This window comes from Pinus tabuliformis, chromosome 9, assembly GCF_031772625.1.
Source record: "Pinus tabuliformis cultivar Carrire ecotype Pingquan chromosome 9, CPIR1, whole genome shotgun sequence".
Taxonomy (NCBI): Eukaryota; Viridiplantae; Streptophyta; class Pinopsida; order Pinales; family Pinaceae; genus Pinus; species Pinus tabuliformis.
Window position 1 is genome coordinate 1,764,060,419 of NC_142307.1, and position 23,700 is coordinate 1,764,084,118.

Genomic DNA, 23,700 nt, shown 5'->3' on the forward strand with positions numbered 1-23,700 from the left:
TTAGCATATATTAGGCTTAGTAGCACCACTCTCGTTTGGTGGGAGAGCAAGTTGCAAAAAGGCAGAAAAAACTTGGGTAATCTCCTTTCTTCTTGGTCTAATTTTGTTTCTACATTAAAATATCAGTTTTATCCTTTGGGTTATCGACAAAAGGATTTAATGGAATTGAAATATTTGATACAAGGGTAAAAAATGTACAAACTTCACATAAGAGTTTAGAAAACAAGCATTGAATTTTGGCATTTCACTTGATTCACTTGAAACTAAAAAAATGTATATTGGTGCTTTGCATAGTTACATCAGGCATTCTTTGTTATTATTTGAGCCTACTACTATTGATGTGACCAGTGTGAAGGCCATTCGCCTTGAAAGAAGGGAAAAGATTAAAAAAGAAGAGCAACCGAAGAAATAATCTTTCAAACATCATAATGGAAAGTTCAAAGGAAAAGGCAAGGGAAAGGACAAGAAGGCATCTACAATGAAGAAGGAGGAAGGAGTGAAGCCATCTTGTACACATTGCAAGAAGGAAAGCCATGATGATGAACATTGTTGGAAGTTTCATCCAAAGTTGAAGCCAAAGAGATTTGGTGGGAAGAAAAGGAAAAAGATAGTGGAAACCACGCAGTAGGACCTTGGATCAATTTCCAATGATGAGACACTGATCACACTAGTGGGCACACAAGGTACTCTTTCTCTTCATGCTACTAAAAAATTTGGAAGCATGCAAGTACAATTTCTTCAAATGAGTATCTTGTTAGTGAAAGAAATATAATTGGATTATTCCACATTAGAATCATAATGAAACATACTAAAGTGGAAACATTGTTTGATCTAGGCTCACAAGAAAATTTGATTTCAGAATCCTTGGTTAAAATGTTAGGATTAGAGACCAAGCCTCATCTGAAACCCTACCCTCTTGGTTGGGTGCGTGATAAAGAAAATTTACATGTAATTACCAATCAGTGTAGAGCTAGATTTGTGATTACATCCAAAGTAGTTGATGAGGTTGATCTTGATGTTGTACCCTTGGATATATGTGGTATTTTATTAGGGAGTCCATATTTGTATGACAGAAAAGAAATTTTCTTTCGCCATGAAAACAAGTATCATATCATGAAAGATGAGGTGGAATACATTCTTAGATCTCATCATGCCAAAATCAATGCCAGTCTTGTAAGTGTGGGTCAGATGAAGAGATTGATTAATTCCAACAAAGGGTGCATGCTCATGGTTGTGAGAGAAAAAGATGATGAGACATCTAAAGCTTTCCAAGGTTGTGATACCACTTGTAAAAAGGAATTATATGAAATTGTTTCTAACTATGATGAGATTTTTTAGGAACCAAGTGGGTTGCCTCCAAAGCGTGAGATCCAACATGAGATTCACTTACAACATGATTCTCCTTTGCCCAACATTGGTATGTACATGTTGTCAACCATTGAAACGGAGGAGATAAAGAAGCAAGTGCAGAAATTTTTGAACCAAGGGGTCATAAGGGAAAGTTCTTCTCCATGTGGTTCACCCATTGTGAGGGTTCTAAAGAAGGATGGCACATGGAGCATGTGCATAGAATACAGGGAGCTCAACCAAATAATGATGAAGAAAAGGTACTGTTATGATCTTGACCTATGAGAAGATGCCAAAATACCAAATATGCGAAGAAATACAACCCAAAACACAGAACAAAATGAGAAATAACAACATGTATTTTATTATTCAGAGATGAAAGCAATGTTCACTTGCCTCTTCAAGGGGGCAACCTCCAATAGAGTAGGGCTCAATTACAGAATAAGACATGACGCTCCTCAATGGGGAGTCTCTATCCTTTATATAGGATTCATACATGAAATACCATGGGTCAGTACCATGGTTCTATTAATACCATATATCTAATACCATGGCCCATTTACAACTAATTGTGGTCCCTTTCTTTAAATGCGGGTCAACCACTTACAATTATTAATATGGGCTTTATTGACTCTTTAACTAATTATAACTATGACTCGACCCTATTACATAAATAAGGGGGTTAGGGTTGGACCCTAGCATGCCCTCCCCCATAAAAATAGCCTTGTCCTCAAGGCTGAAGCTGTGGAAACTATTGAAGAATAGTGGTTGGTTCCCAGGTTGCATCTTCTGGAGTGGTGTCTTTCCACTTGACGAGGGCTTCCTTGAACATGTGGCTGCACAGGTGTCGTTCTCGCTTTTCAAGAACCTATTCAGGTTGGAGCCAGATTGAACCTTCTTCATCCAATTCTGGTAGACTGGTTTGAATTCTGCAATTATTCCCTACCACTTTCTTGAGGCATGAGACATGGAAGACGCGATGGATTTTTGTAGTGGGTGGCAAGGCTAGCTTGTAGGCTACTTCTCCAATGCGCTGAAGTATTTGATACGGTCCTTAGAATTTTGGACATAATTTCTAACGACCCTTGTCTTTGAGTGATGTTTTCTTGTATGGTTGCGGCCTCAAGAATACTTGATCCCCTTCTTGAAATGTGCATTATGAATGATGTTGGTCTGCCTGTTGCTTCATGCGATTCTGAGCTTGATGTAGATTATCTATGAGGTGGGTGAGCATGGTTGCAAAATTCTTTAGGAGTTGATCCACTGCTTGTACCTTAGAGCATCCATGGATATAAGAAGTAGGTGAAGGGGGGAGTTGACCATAAACTACTTCATATGAATTCATCTTGGTGGTGGCATGATAGTTAGTATTATACCACCATTCGGCTAGAGGTAACCACTGTACCCATAGATATTACTTTTCTGAAGTGAAACACTTGAGGTATGTCTCCAAAAATTTGTTGATTGCTTCAGTTTGTCCATCAATTTAGGGATGATAGGAAGTACTGAGTTGGATTTGGGTGCCTTACAGCTTGAAAAGTTCCTGCCAAAAGTTACTAGTGAAGATCAGGTCACGATCAGACACAGTGGAAGTAGGCATGCCATGCAATTTGAAGATCTAGTCCATGAAAGATTGAGCCACCAAAGTGGGTGTAAAAGGGTGGGGTAGGGCACAAAAATGAGCATACTTAGAAAGTCTATCCACAACCACCATGACGACTAACTTGTTGCCTGACTTCGGAAGACCAGTAATGAAATCCATATAAACATCCGTCCATATTAAGGCAGGTATGGGCAATGGTTGTAAAGTGCCTGGGGACTTGACTTTTTCTCCTTTGTGGCGCTGACACACATCACATACGGCTACAAAAGTAAGAATGTCCTTTTTCATGCCTGTCCAAAAGAAGGAATGACAAGTGCGAGCATAAGTCTTCTAAAAGCCTAAATGTTCTGTAGTGGGAGATGAGTGAAACTCTGCTAAAATGTGCCTTTTGAGGGTGGATGTCGATGATATCACTACTTTGTCCTTGTAGCGAAGAATCTCATCCTTCCAAGAGTAGCCCGCTATGGAATTTGGGTATGCTTGCAAGTTATTAATGAGTTGGGAGAGCGAAGGATGTGAAAACCATTCCTTGTGAGCTTCTTCAATACACTCTGGAATGGGAAGAGAGATTGCTAGCAGGGTGCTATCCTCCTCAAATTGGCGTGATAAAGCATCCGCTATGACATTTTCGCGCAATTTCTTGTAAATTATCTCATAATCATATCCCAACATTTTGGCTAGCCATTTATTTTGGTGTGTCGAGGAGAGGCATTTCTCCAAAAAATATTTAAGGCTTTGATGTTCTGTGTAGATTTGGAAACGCTGCCCCAATAAGTATGGCCGCCAAGTATCCACTGCATGTAAAATTGCCATCATCTCCTTCTCATAGGTAGATTATCCCAGATGTTTCCCACTTAGTTGTTTGCTATTGAAGGTCAAGGGTTGACCTTCCTGCATTAAGATAGCCCCAATACCCATACCAGAAGCATCACATTCAATCACAAAAGATTTGGTGAAGTCGGGTAGTGTAATACGAGAGTGGAACACATGGCATGTTTAAGAGCTATAAACGCCTGTTGTGCTTCATTATTCCAGAGGAATGAATTTTTCTTGAGAAGGTGAGTGAGGGGCCTAGCAATGCGACCATAGTCACGGAAAAATTTGCGATATTAGCTAGTGAGACCCAAGAATCCTCTCAAACTCTTCCAGGTCTTTGGTTGGGTCCAATCATGCATTGCCTGGATCTTTTTGGGATCCACCCTGAAACCTTCACGCCCCACAATGTAGCCCAAATACTTGACTTCTTTCATGCAAAAAGTGTACTTGGACAATTTAACAAATAATTTATGCTTCCTGAGCAGTTGCAAGAGCAGGTCTACATGCTGAAGATTTTTTTCCCAGGTGAGATTGTAGATGAGAATGTCATCGAAGAAAACAAGGACAAATTTTCTAACATATGGTTTGAGCAGGTGATTCATGAGGCTCTGAAAAGTGGATGGGGAATTACAGAGACCAAATGGCATGACCAGGAATTCATAATGGCCTTCATGAGTTCAGAAAGTAGTCTTCGGAATGTCTACTTCTTTCATGTGAATTTGGTGACAGCCCAAGCGAAGGCCTAGCTTAGTAAAGAATTGAGCCCCATTTAGTTCATCCAAAAAATCATCAACAACCGGGATGGGGAATTTATCTTTGACCATCAACTTGTTGAGGGCCCTAAAGTCTAGACACATACCCCATTCCCCATATTTCATGAGCACCATGACCACAGGCGATGAATAAGGACTAACTCTAGGACGAATGACACCGGCTTCCATGAGTTCCTTGATGACTTTTTCAATTTCATTCTTTTGGGAGAAAGGGTATCTATATGGGCACACATTCGGTGGTTGTGCCCCTAGTGTTATAGACATTTTTGTGCCTTACAGCTCTAAGCATGAAATGTCCATAAACCAAGGGATCCTAAGTCCCTAAAAGTGTTGTTCTGACCCCTAAAGGAACAAGGTCAACAAATTATAGCTTCTCCCAGAAGTTCTCCACCAAAAATTGCTCAGAATCAGTCAAATCAGGATCATTTCAGCTGCTCCACTAGCTAGCTGCGTTGCATATCACCCAAGTACACTAGCTAGGTGCATTGCAATGCACCTAAATGCACTACCAGGGTGCGTTGAGCGGGAAATGACAAATGGCAGTGTCATTCCGCGAGGTGGACGGACAATGGAAGCTTCCAGAATCTTCCCCAATGACACTTGCCTCACTGAGTTCGACCAAGGATTAGTAAGAGGCTCTCAGTCTCTAAGTGGAAACAAGAACTGACAGAGAGAAGCCACTAGTCAAATTATAAGCTGACTCATCCTCTTTGCATACATCTATATATGGATCCCTCATCCCAGAGATCCAGAGGCTAGAATTTTGTACATTGCAGAGAATTGATGTTGGTTTTGAGATAGATATCAGAGTATTGGGTGATTTATGCTTTGTTGGAGGTGAAGAGTGGACTTCTATGCTGGGAGGTTGATGCTGGATCAGGAATCATTGGTTGTAACTCCTCCTGGATCTTCTCGTTATATCAATAAAACTATTTGAGTTTCTCCTACATGCTTGTGTATCATTGATGTTTGTTACATTTGTATGTTTAGCTTAAATCTGATCCTAAGCTATTTATGAATATAAATCCATGTCTTTGTGTAGTTTTCTTCTTCTGTGATCTTACAGGAACTTGGTGAAGCTGGGCAAGTAAGGGAGCAGGTAGCTGGAAGCTGTCAAAGAGGAGAGAGATTGGATCAAAGGACTAGCGCAAGACACAAGTTGGTTCATCCTATTCCTCTTCGTTTATAGTTCATAAAGAAGAATACGAAAGTAGTTTTCTCTGTTCGTTTCTAAGGTCACTGTCACACCTTAGTGGGATAGGTTCGTTCTGAGTAGACACTTTTCCCGTTAACAAAATGGCGACTCCGCTGGGGATCATGTCTAATTAGTTTGTTTGTGTTTCTCTTGTTGTTTGTTTCATAAACATAGAAGTAGCAATCGAACTGCATTTGCCATTAACAAATGCAAAGTAGACATCTGCCACTTCAATCCATTCACTGGATCTGTTTATGATCTGAACAGCTGATTCACAAATGATCTGATTGCCCTTTGTGATAGCTCTTAGACCTCTTTAAATCTACCCTCTGATTGTGCATTACTGATTGCTTTTACTCGGCCAAAAACCATAGATTCAACTGCAAACCGTGACCCAGAACCCGGATAGAATTCTCGTTTCTGCCCCAGCACAGGCTCTGTGAAGAGATTCTGCATTTCAACGCAGTTCCCGAGAGGGCTACCTGCGCTGCAATCCAGTTTCTATGTGTAATAGCGCTGATCAGCCTAACCTTGTGCAGCTGAGGTTCTTTGCTTCATTTTTTCAGTTTTGTCTCTGATTTTTGTAGCCTGTGATCAGTGTATGTGTCTGTTTAAAAACCCCTTTTCTTTGCCTTAATTCTGCCTCCTTTGTACAAAAATACTGTAGACATTTTTGTGTGTTTGTTACATCATTTACAGTTTTCCATTGAAAAAGTAGAATAGTCATACTGTCGTCCTTTGATTTAGATCTGTCGTAGGTGTCGATTTTGATCTTAGGAGAAAGTTTATTTGCTAATTGACTGTTGATTATGCTTTTACTTTTTCCTTTGGTTTGAATTTGTGACTTTCTAGTGTCGAAACGAGTATTTATTTCAAAATCATAAAGTGTCGTAATCATCTCTACCTTTTGATTTCGAAAAGAAGCTTGTTTGTGTTTGTCACTTGAAAGCAAATTCAAATTTGTACATCAACTTTCTTTTTAGGCATCAATATTAAGAAAGTGAAAAACAAATACATGCACATGTGCATTTGCATATTGACAGTCTGTTTGGCTTGATTTAGGAAAAGTGCATTTACAGTGTGCTCTTTGCTCTTTGAGAAAAGATTGTGTCTTTCTTTTCCCCTTGTAGCTAGGATTTTCATTGCTGAAAAGAGATAAAAGTTTGCTTATCATCTTTAGATTGCATTTTAGGAATTACATCTACATCTCGTGGTGAACCCAAAAGGCAAACTTCATAAGAAAGATCAACTTAAAATAAATTGAATGAATCTAACAACGCTTTGGAACTTAACGCACAACATTTAGAGGTCAAGGCTAGAGACGTATTTCAGCGTCATAAAGCCTGGTAACTGTTGTCCTCACTGATGGTTGGGTGATTCCTCCACTTTGAGACGATAAGTGCCAGTACGGACTTGTGCTCCCACATACCGTCGAGTATATATTGGGAGACCCCTATAGGCTTAAAACCTTTTATCCATAGGAAGCCATGTCGGCCGCCCTACTGATCGCAATGCACCGAACACAGCATTCGGGAAGATTGACTGTCGTACCGTAAAAAGTATTCTGCAGTTTTGCAATTGGTTTGGTACTCCCTCTACCTAGATCTCCAGAGCAGTCCCTTTCGTTCCTTTTCAGACTCCTTAACGGAAAAGGTCCATCTGAGCACTGTCACTTCAGGCTCATTAAAAATCGAAGGAGACTAGAGTCATCTTTTGTTTTTTCTCGACTCTTAAAAATTGAAAAAACAAGTTGTGTCAAAGCGTCTAAAAATTTATTTCAAACGGAATATTCATACCCTTTTCCTATGTTGATCTTAGGTTGAGAAAATGGAGTCTACCAACCAAGGAATTCCCCTTGGTGGAAATCCTAGTCCCTTCTCCTCTTGGGGAGATGTTGGTGCACCCCATATGGCCACATTGTCGCTTCCAGGATTGACAATTGGCTTGCCAGTCTGGCTCTTCTCAACCAATGTCGTTCAGAACACCACCATTCATGAACAATCGAATCAGCAATTAGACGAGTCCAGAGTTGCCCACCAACCTTCTACTTCCTCTAATTCTTCCTCTCCTCCTTCCTCTTCGCTTGATGGGGCTGGCAAAGCCAAAATTCAAGTTCCTAAGGAGAACAAGGAGAAGAAGAAGAAAGAGAAGAAGAAGAAGGAGCCAAAGGCGAATGGTGGAAAACGAGTGTCGTCTAACAAAAATCCACACACTACACCGACCAGGCCTAAATCGCCATGTGTCATTTGCAAAGGAGACCACTTTCACAGAGATTGTCCCTGCATCCCTCGGATACTAAGGGACTGGTCTCCTCGTTTGCACAATCCGGTGTCATCAACCTCTGATGATCATGTTGAAAGCACACCGTCAACTAGCGAAAGTGAAGCCCCAGGACAAAAAGGGAAAGCTATATTTCCTTGTAAACTGTGCGAAGGTAAGCATGCCGTCCACCATTGTCCCTTCTTAGACGAAGCGAAAAGAGTTTTGGATGATCGTCCGGTTTCACCGTTACGACTTCCTCCTGGATATAAAAAACTCTTGCCGAGTCCGTCGCTAGTTGAGAATCCATCTGGCCCGCTCAAGTGGTCGGATGAAGCGCCTATCATCGAAGATAAACCATCTGAATCCATACCAGACAAAAGTCAAAAGGTCGAGGCGGTAGTTGACCCGGTCTTGCCTTCAGAGGTTCTATTTTCAGATGATACAGTCACTGAAGAGAACAACGATGACACCGTCCAAATTCTCTTCATCAACACAGACTCCGACGAACATGGGGGCAATCTACCCATTCCCTTACCGCAGGAGGGAAGTTCGTCAGAGCCATACCCAGCCGTCTACTCGGTCCCACCTCCAAGCAACCTAGTTGTCTCCTTCGATTGGAATCAACTAGGCAGACCCCGTTTACTAGCAAGCATACCATTCCGAATTATCGTTCAAATATATAGAATGGTCATGGCTGGTACCATCATAGATGAGGGGGCTTCTGTGAGTATCATTTCCTCTACTACTTGAAAAGCGCTTGGTTCGCCATCGCTTTTGCCTGAGATGAGAAATCTGACAGGCTTTGATAAAGGAACCAGTCGACCTTTAGGGATCCTTCCCGATGTGCCCATAACATTGAGAAGGAAGACAGTTCAAATGAACGTAATGGTTGTTCAAGGACCCTTGGATTATAACCTACTCCTTGGACGAGACTATATTTATTGCATGGGAGCCATCGTCTCCTCACTCTTTAGAGTAATGTGTTTTCCGCACGAAGGAAGAGTGGTCAAGCTCGTGGACCAGTTTTCATTTCCCAGATCACGCATAGCAAATAGTCATATACCATCCCTAAATGGTCTCTTCACGCAAGAAATGTCTCAATCTCCAATCCGTCCTCCCAATGAGCGCGAGTAATTTAGAGGGATATGACTGAAATCCAGGGGGCATGCATCCTGGTCTACTTCGGCAGGAAAACTTCGGGTATAGGGTAGGTTTCCGCGGGAGAATATGACTAGTCTATACCCCGTCCGTCGGTGGAAGAGGGGTTATTCTAGAATAAGATTCTCTTGTCAAAGTTATGTGAGTTGGCGGGCATCGTCACTCACCTTTGTTTATTTCGAGCAACATCGCCAAAGAAGTGTTTTGTTTGCACCGCGAATAGAACAATCTTTGGGTAACCTGTAAGAGGTAGGCCTTTCCTGATAGAACAAATGTTTTGTCTGCAAATTGAGGGGTAACCTTGAAACCATATTTTATACCTGGGGGCATGCAAACCTTTTGGAGTGCAAGCGAGGGGCGACTATTTATTTTTTAAATTTTTAGGACCTCTAACCCTTTAAACTCGTAGGATTAGTCGTTTCCTAACTTACATAAAGAAAGGATGTGGGGCAACACTCGAAAGATTGCCGAGATTTTTATATGAGACATTCTTATAATATGACTGGATTAATCGAGCAGTTTTAGCACATAGTTCAAGCTCATTAAAAAATAAACATAAGACATGAGCAAATGTTTCCACCCGCATTTAAGCTCATTAAAAAATGAACTATTCCCCGGTAAATAACCACCGTGAATGAAGCATTTCAGCCATTAAAGCCTTGGTCGTGTTTGCACCGTCACCTCCACTTTTCCATTGGCCGATCATTCACCTCCATTTGATTGTTTACCCATTTTAAGGAACAGCTGTGAAGAGTGATTTCACTAGCCATCCTTGAGACACTGCCATGATTGGAAAATTCCAAGCCTTACCTGGAATCAGCTGCTACCCATTTTATCACTCATTCCTCAAAAGACGAGTCTTCTTTAAGCTCTTTTCAACTGACTCGTAAAATATGAAAAGATTGCCGAGTTTTGGCCTTCCAGCTCGTTAAAGCGACCGGAAGTGCTATCCCTCCTCTAGATTTTAATCTTTTTGGACCTGAGGGATTATTGCACAAAAAGATCGAGCGCTTGTTTTGTTCGGCTCATTAAAACTATCGAAAATTCATCCCTTCTGTATTGTTTTATATTTTTTCGGACTTAAGGGATTAGATGACGAAAAAGGAATTTTGGAGTTACCTTTACGTACCTTTTCAGACTCTCTAAAAATGAAAAGGACTGAGTTATCTTTGTCGTTAAACTCGTTAAAAAGATTAATAGCGACAAACTTGTCTTTAGACGAGAACGAGTTTCACTATCGCTAGGCTCGTTAAAACATAGCGATGGGTTTACCCGAAGGGCAAATTATAGAACAAGCATATGTTATCCTCCTCAAGCTTGACAAAAATAAAGAGGTACTGGTCAGCAATGACTAGGGAAAAATTGGGAAGAAAAGTCAAAGAATCTTTATTGGTAGCAAGTCGCTCTTGAACATGACACTTCCACTCCATGCCTGAGTCGAGTTGGGTTGTTTCATTCACCGGTCACATCACCATGGTCACGCCATACCATCCACATTTGGGGTAAATGCTACCAATCCATCACATAAGTGTCGCCGACATGTTCAAGAGAAGTCATCTTGATCTGGATTTAAACAGGAACGCAATAGATTACAGAGATAACCATAAATATAGAGATGTGATAACCATAAATACAGAGATGCAACGGAAATAATACTTCATTTCATTACTGTAAAATACTGAAATATGCTTACAAACAGAAATGGAAAAAAAACCAGCTAGAGCGATGGTAGCTTATCTCTGAGAAGAGATGTGGCGGCTACATGCCTCTGAACTGTTCCGAACTGTGTTACAATGAGGCTCGAAGGCCTATTTATTGTTGAGAAACAATGAAAAACCCTTCACATCCCGAAACCTAACCCTAGAAGATGAAATGCCAAATTGTGGGCCCCGTTTGGGTAAATTGGTACATCAATTTCCCGGGGTCGTAACTTTGGCATATGATCTCCGTTTGACATGTACGATAGCTCGTTAGAAAGATCTATCCGAGTACTACCACTTTGGGAGGCAACATCCGTCCATGGACCGATGTTGCCCCAGAATCCCAAAAAAACGTCGTTTAGGGCCTCAAAACGGCTCCGGAAGTTCAGGACCCAAAAAAACTGCTAAAAATAGTAAACTGTGCTACAATTTAGGAAACTGAAAAGACTGAAAGAGACAGTTGTGAGGGTCCAAATGGGTTGGTGGGTGGCCACCAACATCCACCTGGATCATTCCTCCCCCCTTAGGAAGAAATGGTCCCCATTGCGTTGAGTTCCTCCCTGAGATGAGGAAGCTTCTGCTGAGTTGGTTCTCTGGTGAGCTGTTCTGCAATCTCTGATGTGTCCAGAAATGGTGGAAAGCATGGTCGACGATGGTCCACATTGAATACTCGGTGCAAGCGAAGGAATGGAGGAATGCTGTGCTTCAAAGCATTGTTGCCCATAGCCTTGGTACTGCTGTGAGGACCATGTCGGAGTGGTCGGAGCTTCTGATGGGCTCTTGTAAGGCGTTCTTTCTGCAGATGTAACCAAACTTTGTTGCCCACCTGAAACTTATGTGGTACCCCTGTGGGTGAGGAGAAGTTGTTCCTGTGTTCTGTCATGACCGTATCCCTTTGTTGTTGTTGCTGTGTGTAGGAACCCTTTGCAGGGGTCATGGATGTAGCAACGATCTTCCCCTTATTTTGGGAGTGAACCAGACAGATGAATTTCCTGGTCTGTGATATGAGCTTGCTGCCTTTCTTGGTAGTGATCAAGGATGTGGCAGTAGGTGGGGCTACCTCTGGTATCCTGTATAATGAATTATTCAAAGAAATAATGACAGCACGAGGCCTTGACTCATACACAGCATGTCGCCTCCATAAGTATGGCTGGCCTAATAGTACATCACAAACATCCAGAGGTGTAACATCACACAATACCTCGTCTGTGAAGGGTTTGATGCTGTATGGAAGGCGGCACTGCTGGCGAACTTTCAGATCTTGTCCTTCGTGAAGCCACCCGATACTATACGGCTGTGGATGTGGTGTAGTCGGTAGGCCCACCCGCTTCACGACCTCTGCTGAAACGAGGTTCTTTTGGCTGCCACTGTCAACAATGAATTGTAGCGGCGAACCCTTCACCCACATTTGTGAGTGGAAAAGACGCTCCCCTTCCTCTGGATCTGCAAGTTCATTCTTCTGGATCTTGGCAGTGGCAACAGTGGCGCTGGGATCCGCATCAATGATCTGCTTCCCTTTTCCATTACCCTTGTCGGGTTCTGGCTCAGGGTCGGAACATGCATCTGATTCGGAAGCCTTCAACTCAGCCACCAGCGACTTCTTGGTCCGACACTCACTTTTGTTATGAGTGGGACTCTTGTGGAACTCACACCACTTCCCTGTGTCCTTCTTCGACTTCATGGTGTTGTTCTTTTCTTGCGGCTTCGACGGGTTGTCTTGGGTCACCCCGCCTTGGCTTTGTCCTTTGGGCTTCGGATTTGCAGATCCAAAGTCTCGCTTCTTCTGTTTGAACTTTTGCTCGATTTTGATAGCATATCGGTATGCTGTGCCGAGTGAGGGGATGTTCAAGAACCCCATCTCTTCCTGGATGTATCTATGTAGGCAGCCACGATATTTGAGTACCAGATGCAGCTCAGAATCTTTGATACCCAACTGTGTGCGAAGGGTATGAAAAATGTTTGTGAACTCTGGCACATCTTGGTCTCGTCCCTGCCGCAGTGTGGTCCATTTGATGTATTTGTCCTCATAGCTTCCGACAGGGTAGTACTGCTCCTTGATGGCATCCCAGAAGTCATTCCAAGTGGGTGCGGCTGAAAATAGTGAGCCTGTACTTTCATCCTTCTGCTCGCAGTAGGTTTCCCACCAGTCCTTGACGTGGGGGGCTGCTTTGAGAAGAGCGAAAACAATCTTTTCCCGACTTGAAAATTCATGAACAAAAAAATACCCATCTAGCAGATTTAACCATTTATCTACGACATCTGCGTCTATTTGACCCTCGAATATGGGGATTTCAAAATTAACTTGTACCTTTAAGGGTGTGGCATTTCCAGAGTCGCTGTTGGAAGCCGATGCGTCGCCTCTGGGTAGCCGTTGAAGGATCTGCGCAAAGCTATCCATCATCGCGTTCCTTTGCCGCTCCAGCGCTTCTTCGAGCAAGATTTTGATAGGATCTCCTGCCCCCTCGTCTTTCTTCTCATCCGCCATGGGAGGCCGTCGGGATTTGCGAGGCTGGTCTTGCAAAGGTTTGACCAGTTCAAGCCCTAACTCCTTATATCCCGACCTCGTTGGGGACATGCAAAGAAAAACAGAGAAAAAGCAGACCGCTCTGATACCACTGATCCGGATTTAAACAGGAACGCAATAGATTACAGAGATAACCATAAATATAGAGATGTGATAACCATAAATACAGAGATGCAGCGGAAATAATACTTCATTTCATTACTGTAAAATACTGAAATATGCTTACAAACAGAAATGGAAAAAAAACCAGCTAGAGCGATGGTAGCTTATCTCTGAGAAGAGATGTGGCGGCTACATGCCTCTGAACTGTTCCGAACTGTGTTACAATGAGGCTCGAAGGCCTATTTATTGTTGAGAAACAATGAAAAACCCTTCACATCCCGAAACCTAACCCTAGAAGATGAAATGCCAAATTGTGGGCCCCGTTTGGGTAAATTGGTACATCAATTTCCCGGGGTCGTAACTTTGGCATATGATCTCCGTTTGACGCATACGATAGCTCGTTAGAAAGATCTATCCGATTACTACCACTTTGGGAGGCAACATGGGTCCATGGACCCATGTTGCCCTAGAATCCCAAAAAAACGTCGTTTAGGGCCTCAAAACGGCTCCGGAAGTTCAGGACCCAAAAAAACTGCTAAAAATAGTAAACTGTGCTACAATTTAGGAAACTGAAAAGACTGAAAGAGACAGTTGTGAGGGTCCAAATGGGTTGGTGGGTGGCCACCAACATCCACCTGGATCACATCCAGAGAAGTCACCCGTGTCCCATCCACTACCATACCTTATACTTCATCCTTTCATGACCGCCATCCTGAACCATATATCATCAGATCGTTTTCACCTCCATCAAAATCATTTGCTCTGTTCCGTGTCATTGATGTGGGATTAATCAAGGCCCTCCTTTGACGGGTCACTTCTTGTCGACATCAGCTCATTATCCAAGAAGTTGATCTAGGAACAATTGAAGCTTGCATGCCTTAATGGCAAGTTTCTCACTTCCGGCGATAGGTATACATCAATGACCTTCGACCGAAAGATTTTGCGTGGTGTTCGACGCCGAGTCCTTTATTCACACCACATGAATTGTACTGCAGTACCTTGAGGGTCATCATCATTATCGGTGATTCCTCTCCCTCTTGTTAACAGTTTACATCATTGACTCGTAATCAAGCGATGTCTTTCCATGTTTGACTTCAAAACATTTCTCACATGGATCGACTTGTACATCGAGTGAAGATCGGACGAGATTGAAGACCCCGGATCTAGTTTCATCCATCCGGGCTGCGATATATATTCAGGAAAATAAAGACATTGAAATGTACAGTGTTGCAGCACAGATAATCATCCTACCAAAAGGATGATGGCTCTATCAGAATCATCAGTCTACCATCAGACGATTGTCTGTCCTATGTACATGAAAATGAATTTATAAAGCTGAGCATGGGAATGCCCGCCTCAGCTAGATCATGAAAACAGTATGAAGATAATGTATTGTATTGTATCTTATTACAGGTCTCCTCCCAGCACTAAAAGAACTTCGGATCCTCCTAATAAAGCATTTCACCCAATAAATGGCCTCATACTTTAGGGGGAAACTGTTATAGACATTTTTGTGCCTTACAGCTCTAAGCATGAAATGTCCATAAACCAAGGGATCCTAAGTCCCTAAAAGTGTTGTTCCGACCCCTAAAGGAACAAGGTCAACAAATTACAGCTTCTCCCAAAAGTTCTCCACCAAAAATTGCTCAGAATCAGTCAAATCAGGATCATTTCAGCTGCTCCACTAGCTAGCTACGTTGCATAGCACCCAAGTACACTAGCTAGGTGCGTTGCAACGCACCTAAATGCACTACCAGGGTGCGTTTAGCGGGAAATGACAAATGGCAGTGTCATTCCGCGAGGTGGACAGACAATGGAAGCTTCCAGAATCTTCCCCAATGACACTTGCCTCACTGAGTTCGACCAAGGATTAGTAAGAGGCTCTCAGTCTCCAAGTGGAAACAAGAACTGACAGAGAGAAGCCACTAGTCAAATTATAAGCTGACTCATCCTCTTTGCATACATCTATATATGGATCCCTCATCCCAGAGATCCAGAGGCTGGAATTTTGTACATTGCAGAGAATTGTTGTTGGTTTTGAGATAGATATCAGAGTATTGGGTGATTTATGCTTTGTTGGAGGTGAAGAGGGGACTTCTATGCTGGGAGGTTGATGCTGGATCAGGAATCATCGGTTGTAACTCCTCCTGGATCTTCTCGTTATATCAATAAAACTATTTGAGTTTCTCCTACATGCTTGTGTATCATTGATGTTTGTTACATTTGTATGTTTAGCTTAAATATGATCCTAAGCTATTTATGAATATAAATCCATGTCTTTGTGTAGTTTTCTTCTTCTGTGATCTTACAAGAACTTGGTGAAGCTGGGCAAGTAAGGGAGCAGGTAGCTGGAAGCTGTCAAAGAGGAGAGAGATTGGATCAAAGGACTAGCGCAAGACACAGGTTGGTTCATCCTATTCCTCTTCGTTTATAGTTCATAAAGAAGAATACGAAAGTAGTTTTCTCTGTTTGTTTCTAAGGTCACTGTCACACCTTAGTGGGATAGGGTCGTTGTTCATCTAATTTATGTTCCTAAACTAACACAATTATTTACTATCAATCCGGGTTGTTTATTCTTTGAGGCAAATTCACTATTTGTGAAGATCTAATATAACCAACCTTGAAAGATAAATGATTAAAAGCTAAAGAAAATATATCTAATAACTCTAATTCAATCAGCTCAAAAGAGAAAACATTGAAAGGGTTCTTGAACTCAAGAAGTCCACTTTCACCTCAGTTATTACTTAATGAATTAGAGATTATAACCAAAAACTCAAGATGCATAAATCATACATGAAAGAGGCTCTTAACTTAAGAGACACTTAAAGTTTTCCATCATAACTCATTCATCTTAAGATATAAATCTAAATGGAAACAAACTATTTGCATGTAAACAAAAGAGACTAGTTCTGATTCACCATTTCATAGAGGGAATGCCCAACTTGAACACTTGTTTTCCAACGCAATTAGATGATGAATAAACCATTAACAAATGAAATCAATCACTATGAATAACCATAAGGCAATCTGAAATAAGACTTTGAAAAACTAAAGCTACCATCAACCAGATTTGCAATGAAATAAAACTAGTTTAACTTGGAAGTGTACTTAGCTTGGAGTGGGGGCCCTCCACCCTTGCCTTGCACACTTTTGAAGATGATGTCAGAAGCTTTATATCAGTCACACATCCATGTATTGAGAAGCAAAAATGAGAGTAACACAAGCCTTCAAATTAAGTCTTCAAACCAAAAATATTACAGCATAAGAGTATCATAAGTCAATGTGTTGAGCCATCAAAGTGTGGCTCTTAAATAAGGAGTTCATGAAACCAACTGATCTATATTTACTCTAACAATATTATCTACTCTAAGCCACCTATCCAAGTCGAATCCACTCCTCTCATCCCAAGAAATATGACTAATATCATGGGATCTCAAAACTGCCCTACTTAGATGGGATTTCTAGATGACTAGTCATGATTGACTAGCTCCAAATAGGCATAATAAAGCTCGTTCTGTTGGAACCAAGCATAGGTGGCTTGGTCCTAGTTCCCAAGCTTTTCATTCATGTATCCCATTCGTGCTGAAGTGGCCTGCATCCATATCAACCATGAAGTGATTACGGGAATTTCTGAAATTGCGAAAATTGCACTTAAAATCAAACTTTTATAAAAACTTTAGAAATTGACAAATTAAAGCTAAATACCTGATTAGACATCAAATATTCATTAAAATGGAATGGATGGAGTAAAAATAAGGGATAAATGGTGGTTAGGTAAGTTTCTCAAAGCAAAATAAGATCAAAACTGAGGCCCAACATCTCTCCCATGCTTATGATCAAGCATGTCCCCATGCTTGCTTGCTTCTCTTGGACCTTCTGCCCTCTGAAGTGGATGCTGTACCTATAGCTGGTTCCCTATTCAAACAATCAAATTCTGATTCCTGTTGTGCCTTTAACATTGCTGCTTTAACCTTTTGCTTTTCATATTTAGCTTGCCACATGTTTTTGTCCTTTAACCATTGGAATGCCTGTTTGGAAAGCAATTCATTTCTCCTTTTCAACCTGCTTATTTCTTCTTGTAACTTTTCATTTGTTTTCATTAGCTTTGCATTGTCCTTTTTCTGTGCCTTATTCTCTGATTTTAATTGCTTTTCCACAATTTTGCTTATTTCTATCTGATCTGTTAAGTCTTGGATTTTAGCCAAATTAATTTCCTTTTCAAAATCCTGGGTGGTTTTCATTAATGATTCTCCCGCGTCATTATCATATATGGAATCCCTTTCAAGGGGTTCTTGTGCTATATCCTGTTCTTCTGGTTTTCTAGGAGAATAAGCTTCTACTTCTTTTTCAAGATCAATAGAATTTCTATTCCTAGGAATAGACATAACAGATGTTTCAGTCTCATGCATGGCCATATTTCTAGCTCTTGTTCTTGGATATAGGGGAGAATTCATCATGCTTCTATTTTCCTGCTCTACTTTGTCCTGTATATCAATAAGCTGTTCAATAAAATGATTTTTATGTATGAATTCTTTCCATTCTAGGCCCTTTGATTTCACCTGGTGTTCCACTAAGATTTTAATTAACCCCTAATGATAGATCTGTGCTGACCTTGGCCTATGCTCTTGTTTCACTGTTTCAATCATTTTGACAAGACTTTTGTACAGGAAATATGGTAAGTTAATTCTATCATCCCCTTTGATATGCTGGAGTAATCTAACATGATATAAATGAACAATGTTGTATCCACGATCACATGTCAAGAATTTTTGAATAACCAAGACCAGTTCCCCCCATGGTTCATTAAACCATTCCCTGGGTATCCCTTTAGTTCTATCAAATGTCCCCTTTCGGTTCTTTTCAAGGAAGAAAGTCCACGCTTTCTCCTTGAAATGTAAACCTTTGTGATACTTTTCCCCTATCATCGGCAACTCTAAGGCTTTGGACAAGTACTCTTGAGTTACGGGAACAATGATTTCTCCTACTTGAGTTTGGTCTTGGTTGAAATTATTGATGAAATCCTTGGTTATCTGCTCAGAATGGCCATTAAACTTCTGTAGAAATCCTATCATCCCTGACTGATACAGTTTCCTTTCCCCAGCTTTCTATTTGAAATTTTGGTTCTACCCGGTTTGTCATGATTTCTGTGAACCAATCAATATTATCCTCTGTTGTTACTAACTTTATTTTAACAAAAATTATGACTATTGTTTTTAAATGAAATTGTAGAAGCAACGAGGCTTACCTTCCTCCTCTGACTCAACTTTAATCTGTTTGACTCTGTCTTCTTTAACCTCTGCTGTCTTTCCTCTGCACAAACTCTGTTTCAATTCCCTGTTTAAGGCAAACAACACCTGAATATCTTCTATCAATACACTGTTCTCTGTTTGTTTTTGAAAATTAAATACACATGCAGCAATAACCATGTTTTCTTGACTCAAATTAACATGTGTTACTGTGTATTTAAACAAAAAAAACTTGAAAAATTTTGCTCTCGGCCTCTCAACAGATCTTCAAAACATTCTCTGCCTATTCACAAAAAAAATGACTGTGTAATGCAACAAATTGCTCTCGGCCTTTCAACAAATTCTCAAAAAAAATGACTGTATAATGTGGCAAATCACTCTCGGCCTTCAACAAATACTCCAGAACATTCTCGGCCTATCCATTTCATCATTTTTTTCACAAAAATATGACTGTGTTTTATATAGCAAATACTGCACATGGATTCAATTGACAGAGTTACAAGCCTAGAGGACTAATCACATTCGCTCGGCCTCATCATACTCACTGCTTATAACAAATGTCAAACAAAAATTTTTAAAATGCAGACTATAAAATTTTCGACTTCAAGGCACAACAATGCAAATTTCAATATTCAACTCAGTTCTGCAGTCAACATAGCATGTATGCAGCACTCCTACGCATTTCAATCCTTTGTATATGGCACAAATACATTAAAATTTCGATACACAGGGGCGCATTAAGGCACGAATGCATTTGAAATATGCGCAATCTACAGCATTCCTCTATTTTACATTTGACAATCCACCCTTCTCGGCATATACCAATGCGTTTCTCGATTTGGCAGCCCATACATATACAACAACGCTCAACAATCTGTGTTAATGCATTCAACACACATATGACAACACTCTGTGATTTTAATGCATCCTCTGTTCTGGTCGAACCACATATTCACATGGATATGACAGAGACTAGCGCGCAGCAAAAAGGGAATATGAAACTACAGTAAACAAGCAGTGCGTACATAAATAACCTTTAACGCTTCCTGCTTCTCCTAATCAAACTAACTCTCCAAGTTTACGGCTTCATATTCCATATTTAACTCAAAATGACTATCGTGTTATGCATGCAATGTTTAAAACTTAAATGCTGGGCGATTAACCACCGTTTCCACACCATAATTTACGCATACAAATCCGTTTAGTCTATCCATACGTGCTGCAAACTTGGAATTATCCTGGTTTTAGTGTTACCTGGCTGTCACTGGCCGCGTGGGATGCAAACAAACACTTCAAATCCCTCCTTCTTTGGTCAGTCGAACTGGTGGCAAAGCAACAAAATCTATGAGTTAATGGCGAAGACTCATACCTATCTACAGTCGCCGAGCGAAATAAACTCGATTCTTACCTTGTTTGCTTGCAAAACTCGGCTTCCTCCACTCATACGACTCAGATTTTGTCTTTAAAACTACCTCAACACACTCCTTTCTCCTTTTACTATGTTTCGGCTTCAAACACGATTTTCTGAGCTATGGCAATGAGGAATTGTTGTTTGAACTGCGCAGGGGAGGTTGGTTTATGACCGTTTCTTCACTGTACCCTGCTCTTCATTCGTTGGTATGCGTGGTTACATGGTCGTCCTCATTGACTCAGTCGCCCGACTGAGTCATGAGGATGGCCGTATGGTTGTTTCATATGCATCTCTTCCGCCGCTCCATCATCCAATACCCATAAACTGTGGTGACACCGTGTCGAACCGTACCTGTGTATTGGCCTGCGTGGTGTTTGTTTTGTTCATTGCTGCGACCGGCGTTGATTATGGCCACCATCGTGCGCCTTCATTGCAACGACCTTTGCATATGGCATTTCATTACTTGGCCGCAGCACGGCTGTGTGATTATTATCATATGGCTGGTGCAACAATGTGCCAAATATATACCTTATGTTCCATATGATATGCGCCCAAAGCTTATGGTTTAACTTCATAACCTTTGCATTTTAAATGTTATACCATAGTTTGGTGCTTTTAAAATATATATGCCATAGCTTGTTTAAATATCATCCTCTCTCACCATCGTATTTGAATGCTTACGGCCTCCACTATGTATCATTCCATTACCCATGAACTTCATTATCATAACCCGCGGCCTTTCATCACTATGTTATATGCTTTTTGGATATGCGCATTTGGTTATATATATTCCTTATACCTCCATTTGATATGCGCAATACTTTATACCTTAATACATTTGATATATGCGCATACTATATTCTCTTTGTAACATATATACCTTATACCATTAGTTTATGCGCATTTGAAAGACAACTTTAGCGCTCATATAACTTATGATATATATATGTTCAATGCCTTTATAATTTATAACTTTAGCGCATATCTTTTTATAACATAGCTTTATAATTTTAAAATGACCATTGGGGTCATGTTTAAAATTATAATCATTCTAATGCTCTGAGTTCATGTGCAGGTGAAAAGAGTTGTCCTAGCTTGATCCTTTTGCGTTTAAGGAAAATACCTAGGGTTATAAGAAGATGTATAGGAAATGTATGTGAATGAAATGGAATATGAATAGGGATGTTGGGGTATATATTGGGAATGAATATTAATGAATATTTGCAGATACTAACTTCAATTAGATCAAAACTAGAAGTTTCTAAAAAAAAATTGAATTTCAAGCACAAAATGGCTATGAATATACTCCCTTGAATGTTGTTTGTACAGGTGGAATGTTGAATGTTGTTTGTACAGGTGGAATGCTGAATGCTATTTGTACAGGTGGAATGGAATCCAAAATGTTGTGGATAGATGAAAAGTAGACTTTTATTACTGCTCCTTGTTCACTATGCTCCATTTCTTGAATTGTTCAGGTCCCTTTGAATAATGTTTTCCTTTCAGGTCCCTCTGCAATGCTTCTAGTATATTGTGTCGATGATGTTCTGGTTCTGCTGCAACTAAGTTTGCTTCAGGTCCCACTGCAATACTATTTCATCTCAGGTCCCTCTGCAATGCCTCTGGAATGATTTGATCTGCTGCAACTAATGTTTGCTTCAGGTCCCTTCTGTAATGATGTTTCAACTCAGGTCCCTTCAGGTTCTGCTGCAACAAATTTGCTTCAGGTCCAAAGTGATCAACATAATACCTTAGCTGTGGCAGCTAAAAGCTTGCTACAAGACTCTCCCTTGTTGAATGTTTGACTTGTCCTCAAGTCAATTGTGGAAAGGTCCTGCATTGAAATTATGTGAGAATAGTAAAACAAGAATATTGAATTCATAGAGTCCAGGTTTCCCTGGTTTTCCCCTAGGAATTCAAGTTTGCATGGTGCCAGTTGCCTCGTTTTCACCTGCAAACCAATTATTTTTTATGTTTTGTTTTTTCTTCATATATCTTTTTCTCTTCTTTTTTTATGTTTTATATATATATATATATATATTATTTTTTATTTTTATTTTTTTCATATTTTTTTTTATTTTTCCGAACTGGAAGATGGCAGAGCCATAATTTCCAGTCCTGATTCTTCTACCAGTTGTTTCATGAATGTGTCTTTACTAATAGGCTGATGATAAACTTTCAGCCTATGTCCATTTACAACAAATGAGGTGGGGTCCTGGTCAATGGTCTTTATCTTCAATGCTCCATTATCAAAGATCTCCTCGATTTCATATGGCCCTAGCCAGTGTGTTGTAAACTTTGCTTTGAAATCCTTGAACTTGGAGTCAAATAATAAGGCCCAGTCTCCCTTCTGAAATGTCTTTGTTTTAATGTATCTATCATGCCATTTCATTCGTTGTTGTTGTACTAATGCTGTCTGTTCAATTGCTTGTTGACGATGTTCATCCAATTGGTTAAGTTCCATGATCCTTTGTTGTTGTGCTTCAGTCAGGTCCATGCCCAATTCTGCTACTAGTCTATAGGTTTGTATCTGAAATTCAATAGGCAGTAAGGCTTCTTTCCCATAGACCAACTGGTATGGACTAAAACCAGTTGTGTTTTTCCATGTGATTCTGTAAGCCCATATTGCATCTTTTAACTTCTCAGACCAATCTTTCCTATTCAGCTGCACCGTCTTAGTCATGATATTTTCTAAGACCTTGTTTGTGGATTCTACCTGGCCATTTGCTTGAGGGTGATATGGAGTAGACTTCCTATGCTTTATCTTATATTTCTCTATCAGATCCTGCACTAACTTTGAAGTAAACTGCGTTCCTTGATCTGTCACTATTTGTCTTGGTACTCCATATCTTACAAAAATTTCTTCAAAGAGGAAGGTAACCACTGTGTCCTCTGTCGCTCTGCTCACTGCTTTGGCTTCCACCCATTTGGTTACATAGTCCGTGCACACTAGGATGTATCTTTTTCCATTTGATGGTGGATTAATGGGTCCAACAAAATCAAGTGCCCACTGCTCAAATGGCTCAATGAGGACCTGCGGTTTGAGCGGCATTTCATCTGACATGATGGGTCTCCCTATTCTTTGGCAACTGTCACATTGCTTGACATATGCCTTAGAATCCTTGAAGACAGATGGCCAGTAATAGCCCAATTGCAGCACTTTATATGCTGTTCGTTTGTCTGCAAAATGACCACCACATGGTTCGTCATGACATGCCCTGAGAATATCTAGTATTTCATCTTCACGCACACACTTTCTAATCATTAGATCTAAACAGTATAAAACAAATCACCATTCACCCAGCTATATCTAGAACTTTCTCTAACAATTTTCTTTCTTTGCTTGCTAGTGAATTGAGTTGGAAATTTTCCAGATGACAAATAATTAGCAATATCTGCAAACCAAGGTGTTTTAACTGCTATGGAAAACAGATGTTCATCAGGGAAGTTGTCTATAACTGGATTTGGGTCTTCAGGTGATTTTATGCAGGACAGAAAGTCAGCCACCTGGTTTTCTTTACCTGGCCGGTCTTGAATTGTAATGTTAAATTCTTGCAATAACAGGA